Source organism: Myxine glutinosa, chromosome 7 (assembly GCF_964187855.1).
Source record: "Myxine glutinosa chromosome 7, kmMyxGlut1.1, whole genome shotgun sequence".
Lineage (NCBI taxonomy): Eukaryota > Metazoa > Chordata > Myxini > Myxiniformes > Myxinidae > Myxine > Myxine glutinosa.
The window spans coordinates 5,968,698-5,993,697 of NC_136267.1; the positions used below are offsets into that span (position 1 = coordinate 5,968,698).

The following is a 25,000-nucleotide window of genomic DNA, read 5'->3' on the forward strand; positions in this document are numbered from 1 at the left end:
TATATATATATATATATATGTATCTATGTATATATTACATTAGTAGAATATATAGATAACATACAATATAGCTATATACTATATAATATATAATATTATATATATATATATATGATAGTACTATATATATATATATATATTATATATATATATATATATATATATATAATATATATATAATTATATATATATATATGTACTATATCTATATATATATATATATGTATATATATAGTATATATATATATATATATATATATATATATATATATATATATATACATATATATATATATATATATATATATATATATACTATATACATATATATATATATATATATATATATACTATATATATATATATATATATATATCTATATATATATATATATATATATATATATATATATATATATATATATATATATATATATATATTATATATATATATATATATAGTATATATATATATATATATATATATATATTATATATATATATATATATATATATATATATATATATATATATATATGTATATATATATATATATATATGTATATATATATGATATATGTATATATAGATATATATATGTATATATATATGTATATATATGTATATATATATATATATATGTATATATGTATATATATATGTATATATGGTATATATGTATATATATATGTATATATATTATATATGTATATATGTATATATGTATATATATGTATATATGTATATATTATATGTAATATATATATTAATATGTATATATGTATATGTATATATATATATGTATATATATGTATATGTATATATATGTATATGTATATATATGTATATGTATATATATATGTTATGTATATATATATATGTATAATGTATATATATATATATATATATATATATATATATATATATATGTATACTATATGTATATATATATATATACACACAGTATATACTGCATGTATATTATACTGTATATATATATATATATATATGATATGTCCTTTTAAAACAAACCTATCACATATAACAAAACCAAGATCAGAAAATCCCATCAAACTGTGCTGCGTGGACCAGAGCATGTTCTCAAAACATACGCAAATACATACGTGACCTCAAAATACATATACACACTGGTAATATATATATATTTGAGGTGGTGGTTTATTATTATTTTTTCCTGCCGGGAAATTAATCAGTATCACTAAAATCACTCAGTTTGAGTCAAAGCCCAAACAAGACTCGACATGAATTTGTCAATTGATACATATACATTTATAATAAAGGTCCTAACCTGGGAAGTATGATTGTGCTCTCTCAGTAAAGATGTATTCAATTGTTTATTTTTCATGCTGTGTTACTTTTTAGGTCATACACGTTTTAAACCCTGATAAAAGTCCATATACAATAGTATATAAAATGTGTGTGTTTACGTGTCCATGTGTATCCTGTGTCTCTGTCACTTCAATTCCCTTACACGGAATACTCATACTTTCATCATCACAGCTTGCCTCGATTACTGTATTTTTCTAACTGTGACACTCGTTTTTGTCCTCGACCAGTCACGTACGACGTACCTTCCAATGGATACGAACGGTGTGTGCGACGATCATAGATTCCGTGACCTGGTGGTTAGTGCAACCCGAGCACACTTGTTGCTAACGTCACAAACGACAATAATTTGTGACCTGGTGACCAGGTCACAAATTATTGTCATTTGTGACGTTAGCAACAAATGTGCTAGGGTTGCACTAACCACCAGGTCAAGAGTTTTTGTCCTTTGTGAAGTTAGCAACAAGTGTGCTACGCTTGCACTAACCACCAGGTCAAGAGTTTTTGTCCTTTGTAATGTTAGCAACAACTTGGCTAGGAATAGGGTTGCACTAACCACCAGGTCACAAATTATTGCCATTTGTGACGTTAGCAACAAATGTGCTGGGGTTGCACTAACCACCAGGTCACAAATTATTGTCATTTGTGACGTTAGCAACAAATGTGCTAGGGTTGCACTAACCACCAGGTCAAGCGTTTTTGTCCTTTGTAACGTTAGCAACAACTTGGCGAGGAATAGGGTTGTACTACGTTAGTGCAACCCTAGCACATTTGTTGCTAACGTCACAAATGACAATAATTTGTGACCTGGTGGTTAGTGCAACCCCAGCACACTTGTTGCTAACGTCACAAACGACAATAATTTGTGACCTGGTGGTTAGTGCAACGCTACTCCTAGCCAAGTTGTTGCTAACGTCACAAACGACAATAACTTCAGTAATACTTTGACCAATCGTGACTTGCATGCTTCCAGGGAAGCGGACCTTTTAGTTTAAACATGGCGAGCGCGTCGGACCGATCCGAAAAGGCCCGTACGGTTCGTACAGGCGACTCTGGTGAACGCGCGGCACGAGCGCACAAAGTCCGTACGTACCTGCACGCGCCCGGACGTTGAGCATCGTCGACCCATTGCAGAAGGATCTTCCTCATGGAGAGTGTTCAAGACCGTCGTAGGGCCGTTCCGAGGGCCAGTCCATTCTTCTGCCATTCCCGCAGGTTCACAGGGCTTTTGTGCGGCCAAATGCTAGCAGGTATCATTAGGGGGGGTCGTAAATTAATTTATACTTTGTGTCTTTTAAGTTTTACGGCTTCTTGCTGCCTCGTTGGAAGTGTGCTGAGTGGCTGGCTACTGTCACGTGACGTGTGTAAAGTTTTATGGTGGGGTCGGTCCGACGAGCTTCCTCTGTAGCTTGCCCCGTCGCACCGAGCTGCTGTGCCCGCCATTATTGCCGTGTTATCCGTAACAGAAGGCAAGCGGAAAGCGGGGCATATAAATGAATCAACAGGGGTTCGTCATGAACCCACAGCTACAGCCATGCGCCAGTGTGCATAGAGCGAGTTATTTTCTGTTATTGTACGTGCGCCATTTCATAATCACGACAGACGGGTCGATCGCCAGGCTTTGTATCCTGGGTGAGCGTTTACAATGTCGTGTAGAATTATGACATCACAATCGATGAGCGATTTTAATAAACGGAGACCGGCCGTCGTGTATTTCCCTAAAGGTGGACACATCAACTTGTTGATAAAACTTGAGAGAGTCTGCCCAGGTGGTTCTTTTATTCTCACGTCCGTCCTTTGATTGTCCCACAAATCTGCTCAGGTTTTGTTCAATAAATAGTGTTGGAAATCAGTTTAGGCAAATTCATTATTGTTTAAAACAATGGGCCACATTTCAAACTGAAGGTGATATCTTGGGTAAAGCTATTCCGAGTTATTTTACAAGGAGTTGATACATCTATGATCACACTGTCAAACGTTTAGGATTTTATGACAAAATATTTACTTGCATTTTAGTAAGAAGGCGTGAAAAAAATACACCAACATGACACACATGGACGGCACTCACAGATGCGACACAGGAGTGACATATGACACACACAGGGATGACACGTACAGACATGACATACACACACACACACACACACACACACAGGGACGACACACACATAGAGGTGACACAAATGACACACACACACACACACAAGCAAGGACAACATATGAGACACACACACAGATATGACACACAACAGATACGACACACACAGATATGACACACAACAGATATGACAAAAACGCACACAGATATGGCACACATGCACACAAACACAGATATGACACATACAGACACAGATATGACACACACAGGAACGACACACACAAAGAGGCGGCACGACACACAGACATGACACAACACACACACACACAACACACAGATATGACGCACACAGACACAGATATGACACACAGAGGCGGCACGAGACACAGACATGACACAACACACAGACATTACCCAACACACAGACATGACCCAACACACAGACATGACCCAACACACAGACATGACCCAACACACAGACATGACACAACACACAGATATGACACAACACACAGACATGACACACATGACACACACACACACACACACACGGGTGACATACACAGGGACGTCACATCCACATACACACACACGGTTTTTGACATTAGTTTGCGTGAGAGAAATGTAAACAAACCACACCCGAGAGCCTTGCACAATGAAGTCCTTAAACTGTTTTAAAACAGTTTCACCAAAATCCAAGTCCCGACATCCAAGACACACAAGGCAATTGCTGACATTATTGAAACTGCTTCGTTCTACAATTTACCGAAATCTTTACTCAACCTTTCCATTGACTATTAACAACTATTTTATTCCTTCAACGAGCATTCTTGAGATCGGTGTTGAGGCTACGCACTTGTCGATCATCAGTTGTACATCTCGATGACTGTTTGGTGGCAATTACGACAGCAGGAGGTTGAGTTCAAATGAAAGACAAAGCTTGTTTGTGCACAAGTACAGACGTACATGATGTACACGATTGTCAATTCTCACCGACGATTCTGATAAACGGATTATTTTCAATCTCATCTCGAACTGAATCCTCCTGTGTGCAGGAGTTGAACATGGTACTCACATTGTCTTACTCTTACTCATGTATACCGTCACATTTGAGGGATACATCGACATGTCCAAAACTCGTGGGTGTTATAAGGAAAAATTAAAATGTCAGCTGAGAGGTGAATACAGTCGTTATCCAGGCATGGACATCTGCAGCCTATAAATCACTCTTTGTACAGTACTAGCGGACAATGTCTGACTGTAGATAGGACCGTTCTGTTCGTACTTGTCGGTACCCTCTGCTTGTACCTCGGCAATGACTGCCTGTAAAACTCTGATCCGATGTACCATATTCTGTTAGAGAGCGTTGGTTTTGCCCAAGCACTTTCTCGGTTTTGCCCAAGCACAAGCACATGCTGGAAGGTTTGCCATCCCCATCCCAGCAGTGATTAGGGCAGCAACTTGCCATTTGTTGAGGGTGCCGGCAATAACACGCCTCCTCTTCACGAAGGGCACCGTGCGATGTCTGTCGTTCTCCCCAACCAATGGCGGCAGACAGGACAGTTTAACGTCTATCCGAGGGACAGCACATACATTGATGCCTCGCTCAGCCTGTGAAACACCGGAATGACAGTTTATAGCCGAGTCGGGGTTTGAACCCAGGATAGACAGCTTGGGCGAGTGTGTGTACCTCTAGAGAGAGAGAGAGACAGAGACAGATGCAGAGAGAGAGAGAGATGTAGAGAGAGAGAGATGTAGAGAGAGAGACAGAGACAGATGTAGAGAGAGAGACATCGAGAGAGAGAGACAGAGAGAGAGAGAGAGAGAGAGAGAGAGAGAGAGAGAGAGAGAGAGAGAGAGAGAGATAGATAGATAGATAGATATATGGAGAGAGAGAGACATAGAGAGAGACAGAGACACAGAGAGAGACACAGAGAGAGAGACACAGAGAGAGAGACACAGAGAGAGAGACACAGAGAGAGAGACACAGAGAGAGAGACATACATAGATAGAGAGAGACAGAGAGAGAGAGAGAGAGACAGAGAGAGAGAGAGAGAGAGAGAGAGAGAGAGAGAGAGAGAGAGAGAGAGATAGAGATAGATATATACATAGATACATCAATGATATGTAAATATATATACTTATGCAGATGCATCGACCTTGTGTACAGAATAACCACCTACCTTTACATCATCAACAATTTACACACACACACACAATCAAAAACATACACACACACAATCAAAAACATACACACATACACTCAAACAAAAACACACACATGCACATACACACAAACAAACACACACAAATACACAACACACTCACACTATATGCATATATATGCACATATGCAAATGCAAACACATATGTATATGCACCGTTCATGTATACAACATGATCGTCTGTCTGCAATCGTTTGTATACAGGGATGGTTGATTGTACACATCAGGAATGTCTGGTTCCCTACCCTAACAATCCTAACCCTAACAACCGTAACTCTTAAAAACCCTAACCCTAACAACCCTAACCCTAACAACCCTAACCCTAACAACCCTAACCCTAACAACCCTAACTCTAAAAACCCTAACCCTAACAACCCTAACCCTAACAACCCTAACCCTAACAACCCTAACCCTAACAACCCTAACCCTAACCCTAACAACCCTAACCCTAACCCTAACCCTAACCCTAACAACCCTAACAACCCTAACCCTAACAACCCTAACCCTAACAATCCTAACCCTAACAACCCTAACTCTAAAAACCCTAACCCTAACAACCCTAACTCTAAAAACCCTAACCCTAACAACCCTAACCCTAACAACCCTAACCCTAACAACCCTAACCCTAACAACCCTAACTCTAAAAACCCTAACCCTAACAACCCTAACCCTAACAACCCTAACCCTAACAACCCTAACCCTAACAACCCTAACCCTAACCCTAACAACCCTAACCCTAACAACCCTAACCCTAACAACCCTAACCCTAACAACCCTAACCCTAACAACCCTAACTCTAAAAACCCTAACCCTAACAACCCTAACCCTAACAACCCTAACCCTAACAACCCTAACCCTAACAACCCTAACCCTAACAACCCTAACCCTAACAACCCTAACCCTAACCCTAACCCTAACAACCCTAACCCTAACCCTAACCCTAACCCTAACCCTAACCCTAACTCTAAAAACCCTAACCCTAACAACCCTAACCCTAACAACCCTAACCCTAACAACCCTAACCCTAACAACCCTAACCCTAACCCTAACAACCCTAACCCTAACCCTAACCCTAACCCTAACAACCCTAACCCTAACCCTAACCCTAACCCTAACAACCCTAACAACCCTAACCCTAACCCTAACCCTAACAACCCTAACCCTAACCTTCACCATATATAGGGCCTGTCTGCTTGTACATCGATACAATCAATCTGTCAACTAGAAATATTAATTGTATTTGCCTTGCCTGTACACAGCTAGTCTCATGTCTGCCTGTACCACTGTGTACAATGGCACATCGGGATGAGTTCAGTCAAAGTGAAACTACAGACTCGTTTTCTGATTCGTGGTCAAAATATAACATTCGATTGAAATCAAATTGTTCCTCAATCATGAACTAACATTTGTGAACGGACGGACAGACAGAAGTGAGGCCGTTGGTTAACCCCGAATTTCGCTTCACGTGCATGGGGCAATACGTACTGTTGTGACGTCATCTTTATCTGATTGTATATCGACCTGTAAAAACGGGACCGTTTATTTGTATGAATCGTTGCTGCTGCTTGTTTGCTTAGTTCAGCAAGGCTGTCTGCATACACATCGGCGCAGGCTGTCTGCATACACATCGGCGCAGGCTGTCTGCATACACATCGGCACAGGCTGTCTGCATACACATCGGCACAGGCTGCCTGCATACACATCGGCACAGGCTGTCTGCATACACATCGGCACAGGCTGCCTGCATACACATCGGCACAGGCTGTCTGCATACACATCGGCACAGGCTGTCTGCATACACATCGGCACAGGCTGTCTGCATACACATCGGCGCAAGCTGTCTGCATACACATCGGCGCAGGCTGCCTGCATACACATCGGCACAGGCTGTCTGCATACACATCGGCACAGGCTGTCTGCATACACATCGGCACAGGCTGTCTGCATACACATCGGCGCAGGCTGTCTGCATACACATCGGCACAGGCTGTCTGCATACACATCGGCGCAGACTGTCTGCATACACATCGGCGCAGGCTGTCTGCATACACATCGGCGCAGGCTGTCTGCATACACATCGGCGCAGGCTGTCTGCATACACATCGGCACAGGCTGTCTGCATACACATCGGCGCAGGCTGTCTGCATACACATCGGCACAGGCTGTCTGCATACACATCGGCACAGGCTGTCTGCATACACATCGGCGCAGGCTGTCTGCATACACATCGGCACAGGCTGTCTGCATACACATCGGCACAGGCTGTCTGCATACACATCGGCGCAGGCTGTCTGCATACACATCGGCGCAGGCTGTCTGCATACACATCGGCACAGGCTGTCTGCATACACATCGGCACAGGCTGTCTGCATACACATCGGCACAGGCTGCCTGCATACACATCGGCACAGGCTGTCTGCATACACATCGGCACAGGCTGTCTGCATACACATCGGCGCAGGCTGTCTGCATACACATCGGCGCAGGCTGTCTGCATACACATCGGCACAGGCTGTCTGCATACACATCGGCGCAGGCTGTCTGCATACACATCGGCACAGGCTGTCTGTGGATCTGCCCTATTTGTATTAATTAGAAATGTCTATGTCTGAAATCACTCACATCTGCCTGTGCATCGGTAATTTTTGTATGTACATAAAGATTGTCTGTACAGTGTACATGGACACATTCTCGAAATATACACTGTGCCATCAACTTTCCTGGTTTGTAAACAACGACACTGTCTATACATCTGCAGTTCCCTTGTTTACCTGGAATACTCAGATGCCTGGTTGTACACCCAGGCTTTGTCTGCTTGTACATTGTCACTGTTCTGTAAATGTGCACTGTAACATCAACACTGTCTGCCCGATACATCTGCACTGTTTTTTTCCTTTTATACACGTACGAACTCTGTTTGATTTGTACGCATCAACATTGTCTACGTGTGCATTGGAACCGTCTGATTTGTTGTTAGGTCGGTATTGTCTGCCTGTTATGTACACTTTATGCTTGTATACATAGCTATAGGTATTATCTGCTTGTACTTCAGGGTTGTCTTGCGGTACACATCTACCATCTGCCTGTACACAGCCAGTCTCATGTGCCGCAGCACCGTGTACATCGACACAGTTTGTACGCCCACCACTCGAATGTCAAAATGATGCACATAAGATGATTGGTTGACGAAGTGCTTGTACAAATGGTGCATCGTCTATGTGCAAGTTCTCAGACACGTTCATATTTGTGTCGATTGCCCTCACATGTGATGTTGTTGTTGTTGTTGTTGTTGCCATCGCCCTCGTGCTGCTCCTCTTCCCTTTGTTGACATGAATGTCAATGGGAGATGCATGGTGTCTCATCCTTTATATGAGCCTCGTGCTCGCTTCATATCAAATATCTGCGTCGCTCACGAGGCGTCGCCAGTTTCTTGCGCTCGGATTTTCACACGTCACGTACAAAGGCTCGATGGGGACGCGTCTCGTGCACGCACCGTGACACACACGCGGACATTGTCTGAACAGAACTCGATGCGAACATTTTCTGTGACAAAGGCGAGTTTACGGTAATCGATACGGTGCACAGTACAGTGCATGGTTCATGTGCTGTGCATCATTCACCGTGTACTGTGCACAAGCTGCGTGGTACATGGTGCAAGCAAGGCACATGTCACTGCACGGTACACAATGCACAGCACATGCCACACTACACTGCACGGTACATAATGCACAGCACGTGCCACACTACACTGCACGGTACATAGTGCACAGCACATGGCACACTACACTGCACGGTACATAATGCACAGTATATGGCACAATGCACAGTACATGGCACAATGCACGGCACATGGCACAATGCACAGCACACGGCACACTGCACGGTACATAATGCTCAGTTCATGGCACAATGCACGGTACATAATGCTCAGTTCATGGCACAATGCACAGCACACGGCACGGCACATAATGCACAGCACATGTCACAATGTTCGGCACATGGCACAATGCACAGCACATGGCACACTGCACGGAACATAATGCTCAGTTCATGGCACAATGCACGGTACATAATGCTCAGTTCATGGCACAATGCACGGTACATAATGCTCAGTTCATGGCACAATGCACGGTACATAATGCTCAGTTCATGGCACAATGCACGGTACATAATGCTCAGTTCATGGCACACTGCACGGTACATAATGCTCAGTTCATGGCACAATGCACGGTACATAATGCTCAGTTCATGGCACAATGCACGGCACAATGCACAGCACACGGCACGGCACATAATGCACAGCACATGTCACAATGTTCGGCACATGGCACAATGCACAGCACATGGCACACTGCACGGTACATAATGCTCAGCTCATGGCACAATGCACGGCACAATGCACAGCACACGGCACACTGCACGGCATATAATGCACAACACATGTCACAATGTTCGGCACATGGCACAATGCACAGCTCATGGCACAATGCACGGCACAATGCACAGCACATGGCACACTGCACGGCATGGCACATGACACAATGCACGGCACATGGCACACTACACTGCACGGCACATTGTACACTACACTCTACTGCACGGTACATGGTGCACAGCACATGGCGCACTACAATACACTGCACAGTACATGATACACGGTGATTGGGATTTGGGATTGACACACAATGCGAGGTGCACGGAAAAGACCGTGTGCCCCTTTTTAAGGACTCTGCGGTGGTTTTAAACCGTTTGTCAGTGCTGCCGCACCCTGCGGACGCCATTTTCACATTTTGTCTGTTTGGTCTGTTCTCCCAAACTGGTGAAGCTCACAATGGCCAAGTTATGACAAAACGTGGCGCCGTAAAAGGCCTGGAGAGAATACAAGCGGCCCCGGTAGATGAATACACGGCGGCCTCGCCAATCACAATAGAGTTGGGTGGTAAAGTTCAGGGTCAAAAGTTGAGCGGGTTCAAGACACGCGGACACGCAGCCATGTCTAGACTGAGTGAATACCTTCGATAGTATTGCCTTGTAAGTTGACATGCATGGAATGTTTAATGCGATGTCCTCAACGCAGTTTTGTTCTGAGAATATGAGCACACGGTTCCGGTGCGTGTTATGTACATATACATTATACATATATACATATACATATATAAATCCATATATACAAATTATACATATTATACATATTATACAGATTATACATATTATACATACTAGGGCATGCCCGTACTATATCTATATCTAAAATTATATCCCCCCCTCTATTTACATGAAATGGTTTGGTCCATGAAATGTTTTGGTCCATTCGCAACGCCAAAGCGAACGGCGAACGCTTTACATGAAATGGTTTGGTTCATGAAATGTGTTGGTTCATTCGCAACGCCAAAGCGAACGGCGAACGGCTTGCGAGTACAGTGACAATCCCCCCCCCCCCTCTATTTAGATGAAATGGTTTTTATTAGTTTTAAAACATAGTTTAACGCCAACATAGCGGCAACATAGTTTGCAAACGTGAAATAAATGAATACGCTCTCAAATGTGCCATCCGAGGCAGAGTGTGTCCGCCACGTTCGGCACACGCGATAGCTCGCTGCTCTCTGATTGGTTGAATCGTTTTTTGGACATAGCTCGGTAAGTAATTGTCCGATTAATATGAAACCTTGAAAAGGCACATCCTCGGGTCCCCAGCAATATACCTGGCAAGTTTAAAGTATATCGGACCCGTGGTTGTCGAGAAACAGCGGTCACAGACAAACGTACAAACAAACAAACACACAGAGATTACTGGAATTATAGATAGATTATACATACCAGCAACGGTACCCGACCTATGGGCGGGGCTTCAATTGGGAGGCCCAAATGAAAAGGTTCATTCAGGTTCAATATCAGAAATTGAAGGCTTTTTTTTTATTTTAAACGATTTATATAAACATCCGTTAAATCATATCACACGTAAATCATCAAAATCTAAACATTATTTGTAGAATTTCAATAAAATCCACATCACTGTTCATATCGGTAAATATTATTCCATCGTGTTTGGAAAAACTGGAAAATTGGAAAAATTGGAAAAAAAATTGTAAAAACAATATAGCCCATTTTACTCCAGGGGGTCCCAGGATTACCCACCCAAAATTTCGTTGCAATCAGTTCCGCCGTTTTGCAGTACCTGGGAGCAGACAGACAGACAGACAGGCAGACAGACATTTGGTGAATCATAATTATATATATATATATATATATATATATATATATATATATATATATATATATATATATATATATATATATATATATATTGTTGCGGATCTCCGACGTCGGCTCTCCCCTTATCAAGAGGGGGTTAATCCCCTTGTCCTCTTATCTGGCCGACGCGACCCTGGAAGTTATAACGTCCTTCCCGGCGCGGCGTTAAGTAGGGTTTTTAGGCCTAGGGATTCGCTACTACCTAAGTACTAACGCCGGCCGGAAACGAGGGAATAACTCCCGCCCGAATCACGGATATTGATGGAAATGCCGAGCGGGTAGCGATCCGCGAACCGAGCTGTTAACAAGTGACTAGACCCGATTCTAAGCGGTTGCGATCGTGCCACGTTTACCCAATGGAGAAGAGACTATGATGATCGGATTAAGGAGAAACCAGAAAGAACAGGGCAATTTATTACACTTTGTACAAGAAGAAGAAGAGGAAACAAAAGAATGTACAAGAAAGAAAGAGGAAGGAAAAGTACACAGGGCAGCCTTAGACAGTCTTATTCTACTCCCCAGACAAACGGGCCCGTCTCATACACAGACACTCACACGGGATTGCAGATGAACAGGTTGATGGTCCCAGCGTGTCCAGGGCTGGCCTCCGTGCCGCTCTCTCTCTCCGGTCCCCAGCTCGTACCGTGAAGATAGATTCCAATAGCAGAGAGGAGTTCGTACGGTGTCGTTGGGATGCAGCGGGCTACTTGCGGGGCGAACGGTAGGGGAGGGCGCTGGCGGTTAATCACTCGCAGGCTATTACCGCGTTTTATCCATGTGGCTGAAATATTCGCTATCGGCTGGCTTGGCTGTAGCCGCGTACGTAATAAAGGAATACCGTTCCAAGCCTCGAAACGCCAATACAATCAAGGCTCTCAATGCACTCGCCGTAAAGGTCCTCTTGCCAAAGCGTGAATTGTCCAAGTCCTCCCCGCACAGTCCTCTTAGCACAAGCTTCCTACGAGAGGCTTCCTCAAAGGGCTTTGTGCGCTGGCTTTTATAAGTCAAGCCAGCGATCGCTCCGCCAGCCCCAACCACGCCCTGTCAGGCGATGTCACTCCAGCCCTGGTTGGCTGGTTATTGCTTACCGGCCCCGCCCTGACGGCTGGATGACGTGGCCACACCTTCTCCCTGGTGCTCCGCCCCCTTTTTCCGGGCTTCACCTCGTGGCTCATGGCGGCGTTGAGCGAGCTCAAGGGCAGCGGAGGCTGCTGCTGCTGGCCAAGGAGCGTACCAAATTGGGAGGGGCCATGGGGCACAGACTGGAGAGTGCACTTAATGGCGTCGCTTGGAGGGAGGCTGCAAAATGAACGAAAGGGCCTACTCTTATTTGATTGACGCAATGCAGATTCAACTATTGGGAAAATGGCCTTACCTATACACATACTAAGAAATATCTGACGTCCTATGGTGATCTACATGTTGCTTGTGGCCTATCTATGGGGTGCTGCCTTTAACCTTTAATGATGTGATATTTATAAGCAAGTGTGGGTTCTCAAAACCGGAACACTGCACCCCTCCTTTTGCCAGGCTCTGCCCCGAGCCGATCGATACCTGGGTCAGGACTATCTTTTACATCTACATGTGACACTTAGGTGTAGTTTCCCTCTACATTTAACCTCACCCTGAGTGCGACAGTTTTAACACTAGATATGTCCCACCTGCTGCGTTGTGTCCTACCTAACTGACTCATGCCCACAATTAACCGAATTACGGAATGGTTTTCAATCTAAACATTTGAGCCGGTGGGGAGCATTATTTACAATACACTACTAATTATTTACAACTACAACCCAGGACCTGTCTTTTGTGGGAAAAAGCAGAACTTTTGAGAAGAGGAAATGCCAATTGCAATGCACTGCACCAATACACCATACACCCATATGCACAATAAATGCACCATAATAAAAAAAATGCATGAAAAGCACCACCACCAAAATGCACAAAAACATTTCAATAATTATTATAAATGATGACGTCTTGTGCTTGTCTGCTGGGCCGATGGATCTTGGCTTGATCTTCTTGCTTGATATTCTTTAGTTAATAAAAAAAAGGGCACAAACCGCGTCCGCCTTTTTTATTTATGGCCAGCAGGGACAACTCAGGTGTTCCGCCTGCATGGCATCGATGCCACTTAAAACAGTGGTCTGCAAGCCAGATACTGCTGGCAGCAAAGGTCTGTCCCAGCAACGGTGCCAGGCCACAGAACGTGTGGTCCATCGGTGCCAGGCCACAGAACGTGTGGTCCATAGGTGCCAGGCCACGGAACGTGTGGTCCATATGGTGTATCATTGCAGGCAGGCAGGCAGGTAGCCGGGTGCAGGCAGCAAGAGTGCGGCCGCACAATTCAAGGCACCTGCACACTCCCCTCGCACAAAAGACCATGGTCCATGAGTGGGGAAGGAAGACAAAGCAGAGGTTAGCGGGAGGCAATGGCGCAAGGGTACACATCATACAAGGTAATGCGACATGAAGGGCGTGGGCGAGCGAGCTGAGAAAGCTCATCCCTAGCCGTACGTCACCCGCCCCCCCCCCCCCCCCGTGTCAGCCTACATTACCCTTGCCCCTACCCCATATTTACACAATTTACAAATTTACCAATTCGTCTCTACTGTCTCGTCCCCCATATCTCCCCTAATGCCAAATTCGTTATCAATCCCTCCCAAGAAGGAAGAGATGGAATCAACACAATGTCTCACCCACGTCAAGATGCGTCTTACATTCCAAATCGTTCACAAAACCTGGTGTGGAGTCCTATCACCTCGGTGAGTGGATGTGGATGGTGTGAAGAGATTTTCTCCTAACTATCTTCTAATTGACATTAACTCACTTTACACTACCCGGGGTCTTGCCCTGCCAATCCATTGGCCACTGTATTCTATGTGGTTCTAAAAACCAATTCCCATTGTCCATACTGTGGTGCTCTCCCAATTTTGGGGTCTCACTCCCCCCATTTTTCTCTCTGTGCCCTCGCACAATTTCGGGGTTGGGTCGTGTGGCTCTCCGAGCAGGTGTACTTACCTGCGCACCTCCGCCACTGAACGTCACCACCCGAGCTTGCCTAGCTCCTCAACCTAATCTACCTGGGGAAGGCCCTGCCTGGCGCTTACCCCCTCGATGCCCTCTCTGGCATTGGGCTACCCGTGTCCTCTCCTGGGATCCTCGGGCCCTGCTGAACTCTACACAACACTACCTGGCTCACAGAGCCTACCTGCAGCCTCACCTGGCCGACAGACTACCAGTGGCGGAGTGCTCAATAACCACACGCACTAACAGGCCCACACGCCCAGCCATTCCACTTCACTTATGCACCCCTCTAAGCACTTCATTGCCACTACACGCACCACAGATGTCAATATCCAACAATTTACCTACTCCCTCTACCTAACTTTAAACTACCCGCCCCGGGTACTCTTGAAGGGGTCCATCCTCCCCCCATTCACTCTTTCGCACCATGCACTCCACACCACTCATTCCACACACCATCTACTCCACACCATTTATTCCATACCACTCATTGTTCTCCCTTGCACACCATGCAAGTCATTCCCTCAACACAATTACACACATCCTCAATACTCTACTCATACACTTTCACACACACACACATTCCTCTCGAGCATTGCCTCATTTGCTCACCAGCACTACAAGGACTTCCATTCACAATGCCTCATTTCCGCCTAAAAGTGTGTGTCTACCCTCAGGAGTGCCAGGAAGCACTATCTCTCCTCACTCAAGAACGAACACTCAAACCTGTCTCCTTCCTCCAAATCCTGGTGGCGTCTGGTCAAATCCGTTTCTGGTGTTTGTTCCCCCTCCATCCCCTCACTTACCTCAAATGGCCACACAGTTGACATCGCATGTGACAAAGCCGAATGCCTCAACTCTGTGTTTGCCTCAAAATCTTTAGTCCCAAACCCATCTCTCTCTGTTCCCACCTTTCCCAGTCGAACCCAACTGCTCCTGGACTCTGTGTCCTTCTCTCCTGACAAGGTGGAGGAGTTTTTGTCTAACCTCGACTCTGATTCTGCAACTGGACCAGACGGCATCAGCCCATGGGTCCTAAAATCCTGCTCTGCCGCTCTATCTCACCCTCTCTCTGTTCTTTTCACCCTATCTTTTGCTCAAGGTCATCTGCCAGCATCCTGGAAATCAGCAAACATTACCGCTTTACACAAAAAAGGTGCAAAAACAGATCCTTTTAACTACAGACCAATCAGCCTGCTCCCAATTATCAGCAAAGTCATGGAATCCATCATTGCTTCGGATATGAAATCTTTCCTCTTCTCCAATGGCTTGATCTCTGATCATCAATTTGGATTCAGACCAGGTCACTCTACTCTGGACATGCTGCTTCTCCTGTCTCAACAATGGATGGAGGTCCTCAATGCCAAACAGGAAATCAGAGCTGTCTCCCTTGACATATCACGTGCCTTCGATACGGTCTGGCACCCAGCTCTGCTCACCAAACTCTACTCCTATGGTATCCATGGAAATCTCCATGCATGGCTTGTGGCTTTCCTCTCTGGTCGTAGTCAACGTGTGGCCCTGATAGTCCTTGAGCCAGACCAAAAGTAATGTTCCGGCGGGGGGAGTAATTCTCATTATGATTTTCCATTAGACCAATGTCTCAAGTGTCAGAAAAGGTGTGATGGACATCTGAGAACGGTAGCTTAGTGCCCGGATGGACGCCATCTTTGAAACCACCCAGCTCGAAAATGCCCATTTGGTGGGGTACATTGTTGCACGTGTATCTGGACTTCTATACTAGCTATCGATGTGCGGTTGACGACTAAATATACGTCCGATGTGTACCGTCTAAATAAAAAATAATATGAAGCATTTTGTTTTAGATTAATTATTATAAAAATCAATTATCGAAAAAAAATCATATATTTTTCAATATTTTATTATTAGACTTGTACTTTTTTTAGTGAAACAACACTGGTATGATTTTCCAAATTATGCATTGTGCTACACCGTTTATCTGTCTATAAAAATAACTCAAAAACTAAAACATATCATCCACCACGAGTTTACAACAAATAAATGTAAAGAGGCATAAAATGACTTAGGCCGCCGCTGGCATTATCTATTCTGACGATAACGCAAGTTAGGAATGTCGTACGGAGAGGATTTTAACACCATACGATATCTAATAAGCAGGCGGAAATTGTTACATAGGAAATCTGCACTTTGGTGGCCATCTTGGATTTCAAAATGGCCGCCAATTATATTAATTATTCATTACTAGAGTTTGGAAAGACGTATGGAGCTGATTTTAACACCATACGATGTATATTCCTAATAAGCAAGCGGAGGTATCATTGAACATGTCATGTTTTAGTCAAATAACACCGGTATGATCTTCCAAATTATACATTTTGCTAAACCGTTTATCTGTCTATAAAGATTTTCAGGCAATTTGGCCTGCATTATAATAGAGAACAACATATGCTATACAATATACAGTGCACACAAAGTTAATCATCAGAGTCGCCATCAGAGTCATTGGCATCCTGAGCCACGATAGCATCATCCTGCACCATGTTGGAGCATCCCTGCAGCTTACACACAACAGTGCACTTCAACCCATTCAGTATGCAGGAGCAATCTGACGGTCGACACGTCCTTCTGCATGTGCATGAGATGAGATTCAAGACGACATCTGGAGCTGGTAGACCCACCATCCATCGGATTGTGAGCGAACCGCCATCATCGAGTTCCCAACCATGTCCTGCTGATGGTGTTGGGACGTCTGGTAGGTTTTCAAGGCTGCGTCGCCAGATAGCCGCCTGATAGTTGGCCCTAAGCGTATGCTGCATCAAGGAGTCTTCACAAGGCGGCAATTGTCCAGATTCGATCTGGCCCTTCTTTGCACAGAACATGTGATAACGGAGCGAATTAACACCGACGATCTTCGTGTTCTTGGCGTACAGCTGACACGTGAAGGCCTGAATGCTATTGAAGACGTCTGTTGGTACATTCCACGAAGATCCCAGATCTGTGAATGCTTGAAGATACAGCTCATTCGCTTGCACAAGCTTCAAAGCCTTTATCTTTCCTTGGCTAGCCAGAGCACTCACAGTGTCACACCCACTCCATGCATGAAGCCCTGGCAATGCACTGCAAACTCCAGACCCCAATACCGCAGCCAACTTTCCAACGTCGATCATTCTGACTCGAACCTTTGTTCCTCGTCTGATGAAGAGCTGACTATCGATGGTTCTGCTGAGATGAAGACTGATGATCAGAACGTCGGTGTCATCTGCCACTAAGATGATCGTCTTGTAGTGGGTAGCGGCGTGCTTTGCGTGGAGAAACATACGCGTGTCTGCTTCCTCGTGGCTACATTCGAGTGCTTGCACCAACTTCCACCTATCGCGGGTCAGTACCAGACATTTTTCACCACAGGTGACATACAGTGTTCTGTTGCCTAGCTTTTCGCGATTTGTTTCATGTTTCCACGACTCCGCCAGAAACACAACCAGTTTCTCCTTTGTCTGGCTGCAAGCAAGGAGACGCCGCCAGTTCATGATTTTGTGTGCGGGTCTGATCTCGCTGAAACTGATGCCTTCATTTGAACCGTGGTTCACACGCTCAGCTGCTTTGATGGATTCTTCTGTGTATGTGTCAAAGACAACATCGATGCGCTCACTGCCTTGACCAGCGTGAAGCGCTGCAGCAAGGATGCGGTCAGATAGTTCTTCGAACGTGTCGTTCTCGCCATGCATCTTTTGTATGAGAGCCATCGCATCAATTATTGTTGCACTTCGCTTGTCAACGTTCTCGGCTGGTTCCACAAGACCTTCCATGTGTTTCGCAAGTGCAGCTTTGTTCGTTTTTTTCATTGACCCATCAACGTTTGCCAAAGACCATGGTAACGGCCCTAGTGGGTGACAAAGGACAAGTTGCATGTCGAGGTTCCTTGTCTTGGCGATGAGTATCATGGTGGCAAACAGTTGTCTGTCAGCTCTCAGGACGATCTCCTTGTTTGTGCCCTTCACAACTTTCTGCTTGATCTTACCAAAGGTCTTCAAGTTTAGCTTGTTCAATGTGTCATGAAAGCCTGTTCCCTCTTCAAGACGTTTCTGGAAGCTTTGATATGCCGCTTCCCCCTTTTGCAGGGTGTTGAGTAGGTCATTAGAAACGTCCTCCCTCGCAGCCGCTCCGGTAGATATACTGAGAAGACATGACGGATCATCGGCGAATGGATTGGTCCAGTCATTTTCCAGTAGATCACAGATAGCTGTGACGCCAGACTCATCACGTTTGATGCGAGAAGTAGACAAGTCAGGGTGCTTGGCGTGAGATGTGTCGCTGCCATTCACAAGGATAGTTTCTCGTAGTTGCCTCAGTGCAGTAGCCCGATTTTCTGCAGTTAGATAGTATCGTGACACAGCCCCTTGTCGAAGACTAAAACCTCGTGTTCCTCCAGCTGTTTGCGTATCTTTGTTTACTGTTTCTTCTGTTGTCTGATCAACAGCGATTCTGGCAAATGGATTCCCTGGTCTAAGCTGTACGGAGAAGTAGCCTTGATTGAAATGCCTGTACAACTCGGGGCATGTTTCGTGGAGTTGCGTCATCTGTGCATAGTACACTGGTAGATATCTAGCATAGTTCACCTTGTTCATTGCGAAACACCAAGGGATCACTCTTCTGACACAAGCCAAGTGAAGCATCCAGTCGCCTTCTCTATCCGCACGAATCAACCCCAGCAGGGTCTCTACCATATCAATATACATTATCCAGAAGCGAGCCAGGTCTCCATGTTTGGTTCGCAGAAAATGTAGGTATTTCGCGAACATGTCAAAGCTCTGTACACATGAATCATCATCGAGAGCAGCAGCGAGAGTCTCGTGGCAAACATCCTCCTTGATGCTGCGAATTTTGAGGTCAGTGCTTCGAATCTGGGGTTCCTTGTCAGGATGATTGCTTTCTATCCACACCTGGAAGCCCTTCCAAATGATGCGCATTAGTGCCTCGTACATCAACTTGTGGAGTCGCACAGCACGGTTGTATTGCTTGCCTTCCAGAACCCTGTTGATGGAACCTTCAGCGATTACTCCTGACTCAACAGCTACATCCCGAAGGCCTGCATCTCCAAACATTTTCCCAATGCTCGACATGAAGTTACAGATGGTATGGAAGTTCCCCATCATGAGCACGATTCTTCCATATCGATCGACATCTTTCCATGCTATTTCGGTCGCCTTAGCAAATAGTGCCTGGTCTAGCACCACCGGTATACGCTCAAGCTGAAGTGATGACATGATGTTCAGAGCTTCTCTGAGGATTTCTTGCACTGTTGCCATATCTGTGGCAGGCGCGTTTATAGTCGGCAGGTAGCCAACTACATCTTCCGTCACCTGAACACGATCTCTAGTCATGATGTTGAAACCAGTCCACGAACTGATTGTCTGGTCGCATGGTTCCAGCATGCGAGTCATAATCCATACGTGATTTCGGCGCTGCGCAAGGGATGTTGCGCCTGCAAGAGTGTCAGAAAGATCTGCAGGCTTGATTGCAGGTGGGCCCTCTCGTTTCCCACCGCTGTATATTGGAACTAAATCGCTGGATGACGGGATAGATCGCTTCTTATCTGCTTTGGATACTGCCGATGGAGGTTGGGGCGGCAAACACGACTGCGACTTCGGTTGGACGATGATACCGTTGACGCGATGCGATGTTCCGCCACCACTCAGCGATTCCTCTAGCCTGTCGATGTTATCGAATGCTAATACAGTCGGGACCGAAGGGTGCACATGTGACGGAAGTGGTACTGTATCTTTCTCCACACTTGCTAATTTGTCTATGCATAGCGCTGTCTCGATTTCTTCCAGAACTGTGTACGAACATCCGTGCCCGAGTCGATTCAATATTCTGATGACCTCTGTATTACCGGTGAGCGTTTTCATGACCCACGGAAGTAGGACATGCTTCGATGTTCTGATGGTACCCCGGTGTCAAGCATTGATGATATCTTGAGCCATCGACCATACCAGTGTGTCGGCACGCGCAGAGCTACCCCCACTCCCGCAAATCAAAGTATGCAGAAATACACGAAGAGAATCTGGTATCTTCACGTAATCTGAAGTGAGTTCTGCTGGCTGAGGCGGCCAACGTTCATTGTAATGAGCATCTTTGATCTGGTGTCGCAGTGAAGTAGCTGCATGCACAATGTTACTTTCACCGTCCGTTCGTTCAAATGCTTTCACTTCTGCTTTCAGGTTTACGCACTCTGCAGCAATCTCTCGCTTTGTCAGATTATCGGGCATCAAGTATACACGGTGTTTCACATTGAAGAAGATGAGCGATTCTCCAAACTCTCTTTGTAATGTGCGCTGCAGATTCTTCTTGATGGAGTCACGAACATCAACTGAAAATGTATCTGAAGACAGGATATCTGTTGCAACATCAACTATTGGAACAATCCTCGGGTTCAAGAACAAGTCAGTGCGAATGAAATTGAATATACATCGTATCATTTCTTTTTTCTCGATATTATCTTCAATGTCAGTTTCTACTTGAGGTTTTTGGGGCCGTGTGTAGTTTCTATAGCAGGAGAAGTGGTAGTGAGCCTCAGCTGCAACCATATCTCGTGTAGTCAATGCCAAAACTCTCTCATCATTGCGAGCTGTCGCAGCATCTCTTATTGTCTTATCTGCTCGAAGTTCAACAGCCAAGACAACTGTTTCACGGGTACGACTGCCTTTTATGAATTTTGAAGCACGCTGGCAAAAAATGCATTTATCATCGTAGACCGTTGAAGTTGATCCTGTCTCTTCCCGTGATGATCGCCGTCGCACCGCATCGCCAGTATCAACTGAAGAACTTCTAGCTGCATTGGTCAAAGTAGCTAGGTGGTTTTTGTGAGTGAAGTCTGATCTACAAGCCCTATGGTATAATATTGGAATATTAGGAAGTTCAACTGCGCCTTCTTGGACTAGCTTTAGAATTGGATAAAAGTTTCTAACTGCGGCTGCGTCACACAATGTCTTCCAAGAACTGTTGCCCGCTGCCTTGCTTAGTTCAGAGAGTGGCGACTTCTTGCTGCACAGGATGCACGTTCCGGACTCAGGTTCAATCTTCGCCCGTTTCGCCTCGACACCGGCCATCTCAGCTGAAAGAACAAAAAGACTGATGTTAGATTACTCCGATATCCGAAAAGCTCGCCAGCTTACATAGACATACTCATCCAAGTCAGTGAACATGTTAGATGGCGCCACAATACAACTCTATAATAGAGTTGTATGTGGCGCCATCTAACATGTTCACTTTTAGTTCTTAAGCCACCCACCCCCCCCCCCCCCCCCCTCAGAAATTAATCAGGTCACCGCAACAAATCTCAGACTGAGATATAGAATATAGAATATAGATATAGAATAGACTGACGTCACTTTCGGCACTGGGTTCTGTGGGTTGATTATCGGCGGGAAATTCCAACTGACATAGTTTCGGTTTGTGGAAAGTGCATGCCTTTTCATATATTTTTTGTGTACACTCGTGGTGGATGATATGTTTTAGTTTTTGAGTTATTTTTATAGACAGATAAACGGTGTAGCACAATGCATAATTTGGAAAATCATACCAGTGTTGTTTCACTAAAAAAAGTACAAGTCTAATAATAAAATATTGAAAAATATATGATTTTTTTTCGATAATTGATTTTTATAATAATTAATCTAAAACAAAATGCTTCATATTATTTTTTATTTAGACGGTACACATCGGACGTATATTTAGTCGTCAACCGCACATCGATAGCTAGTATAGAAGTCCAGATACACGTGCAACAATGTACCCCACCAAATGGGCATTTTCGAGCTGGGTGGTTTCAAAGATGGCGTCCATCCGGGCACTAAGCTACCGTTCTCAGATGTCCATCACACCTTTTCTGACACTTGAGACATTGGTCTAATGGAAAATCATAATGAGAATTACTCCCCCCCCCCCCCCCCCCCCCCGGAGCATTCACTTCAAAAAATGGCCGGTTGGCTCAAGGACTATGAATGGATTTCTCTCATCTCCCCTTCCTGTTGGAAGTCCATGTAAAGTAAAGTTTGGACTCCCCTTCCAGCTGCAAACTTTAATTTGGGTTAGGAAGTACGGCATCATGATGCGAACACGGACTTTGCACATTTTCCATCTTTTCCTCCCACGAGTGCTCTTCTAAGTCCGCCGTCTTCTGAACCCCGATTGCAACTATAATTTCTTTGATTTCAATTTCTTTTTCCTCATTCAGCTCGACGACCGCTGGCGCTAATAAAATTTTCCCTTCTACTTCGGCGGTCGTCGGCTTTTCTATCCCTCGTGTCGCGATTTCTACCCCGGTCCACCCGGCTGTGCTTTGCTCAGGCTCGCTTAACCCGCGCTCCTCAAGCCGCGCTACCCCGTCGCATACCATTGTGCCTTTCCCGCCCGACCTGCGGTCAATGTCTTTCCCTGCTTTTTCATATCTCTCTTTGGCTCCGCCATCATTTCTTTTAGTTCCTCAGTCATTTGAACACCCATTTTGTTAATTTCCCTGGTGGATTTGATCCCCTGGGCATACATTTTGTTTTCTTCATCCCACTGGGTCAAAAATGTCATCAATTGTGCCATAAAAAAGTCCACATTCATTGGTGCAGCGGGCTCGGCTCTTGCCGCCATGTGCGAGGCGCCGCCATTTTCTATGCCAGCTGCCGCACCCTTATCAATGTTCCCCTCTTTGCCCAATTCTTCCTGGGGGTCCTGGGTTATTAATTCTTCATTTATTTCTACCCCCATCGACATCCGATCGCCTTGGCTATCCATGGCACGATTTAATTTGGTTTTCTAATAAAATTTTGCCGCTCGTAATTTTGACCAAATTTCTTCGCAAGATAAAAAAATTTGGTTCGGGTTCCAAATCCCACTCCTGACACCAATTGTTGCGGATCTCTGACGTCGGCTCTCCCCTTATCAAGAGGGGGTTAATCCCCTTGTCCTCTTATCTGGCCGACGCGACCCTGGAAGTTATAACGTCCTTCCCGGTGTGGCGTTAGGTAGGGTTTTTAGGCCTAGGGATTCGCTACTACCTAAGTACTAACGCCGGCCGGAAACGAGGGAATAACTCCCGCCCGAATCACGGATATTGATGGAAACGCCGAGCGGGTAGCGATCCGCGATCCGTGCTGTTAACAAGTGACGAGACCCGATTCTAAGCGGTTGCCATCGTGCCACGTTTACCCAATGGAGAAAAGACTAGGACGATCGGATTAAGGAGAAACCAGATAGAACAGGGCAATTTATTACATTTTGTTCAAAAAGAAGAAGAGGAAACAAAAGAATGTACAAGAAAGAAAGAGGAAGGAAAAGTACACAGGGCAGCCTTAGACAGTCTTATTCTACTCCCCAGACAAACGGGCCCGTCTCATACACAGACACTCACACGGGGATTGCAGATGAACAGGTTGATGGTCCCAGTGCATCCAGGGATGGCCTCCGTGCCGCTCTCTCTCTCCGGTCCCCAGCTCGTTCCGTGAAGATGGATTCCAATAGCAGAGAGGAGTTTGTACAGTGTCGTTGGGATGCACCGGGCTACTTGCGGGGCAAACGGTAGGGGAGGGCTCTGGCGGTTAATCACTCGCAGGCTATTACCGCGTTTTATCCACGTGGCTGGAATATTCGCCATCGGCTGGCTTGGCTGTAGCCGCGTACGTAATAAACGAATACCGTTCCAAGCCTCGAAACGCCAATACAATCAAGGCTCTCAATGCACTCGCCGTAAAAGTCCTCTTGCCAAAGCGTGAATTGTCCAAGTCCTCCCCGCACAGTCCTCTTAGCACAAGCTTCCTACGAGAATCCTCTCAAAGGGCTTTGTGTGCTGGCTTTTACAAGTCAAGCCAGCGATCGCTCCACCGGCCCCAACCACGCCCTGTCAAGCGATGTCACTCCAGCCCTCGTTGGCTGGTTATTGCTTACCGGCCCCACCTTGACGGCTGGGTGACGTGGCTACACCTTCTCCCTGGCGCTCCGCCCCCTTTTTCCGGGCTTCACCTCGTGGCTCATGGCGATGTTGAGTGAGCTCAAGGGCAGCGAAGGCTGCTGCTGCTGGC

General features: G+C 45.2%; 1 protein-coding gene and 1 long non-coding RNA gene across 2 annotated transcripts in view; one reads left to right on the forward strand and one right to left on the reverse strand.

The window, feature by feature from the left end:
• LOC137415129 (uncharacterized) overlaps nt 1–2,619 on the reverse strand; it is a 4,575-nt gene extending 1,956 nt beyond the window's left edge. The window contains exon 1 of the long non-coding RNA XR_010982004.2: nt 2,440–2,619. This is a non-coding gene — a long non-coding RNA (uncharacterized LOC137415129). The remainder of the gene's footprint in view (nt 1–2,439) is intronic.
• The window catches only part of LOC144892888 (uncharacterized), a 194,833-nt gene that overhangs the window by 15,493 nt on the left and 154,340 nt on the right, over nt 1–25,000 (forward strand). The window lies entirely within an intron of this gene.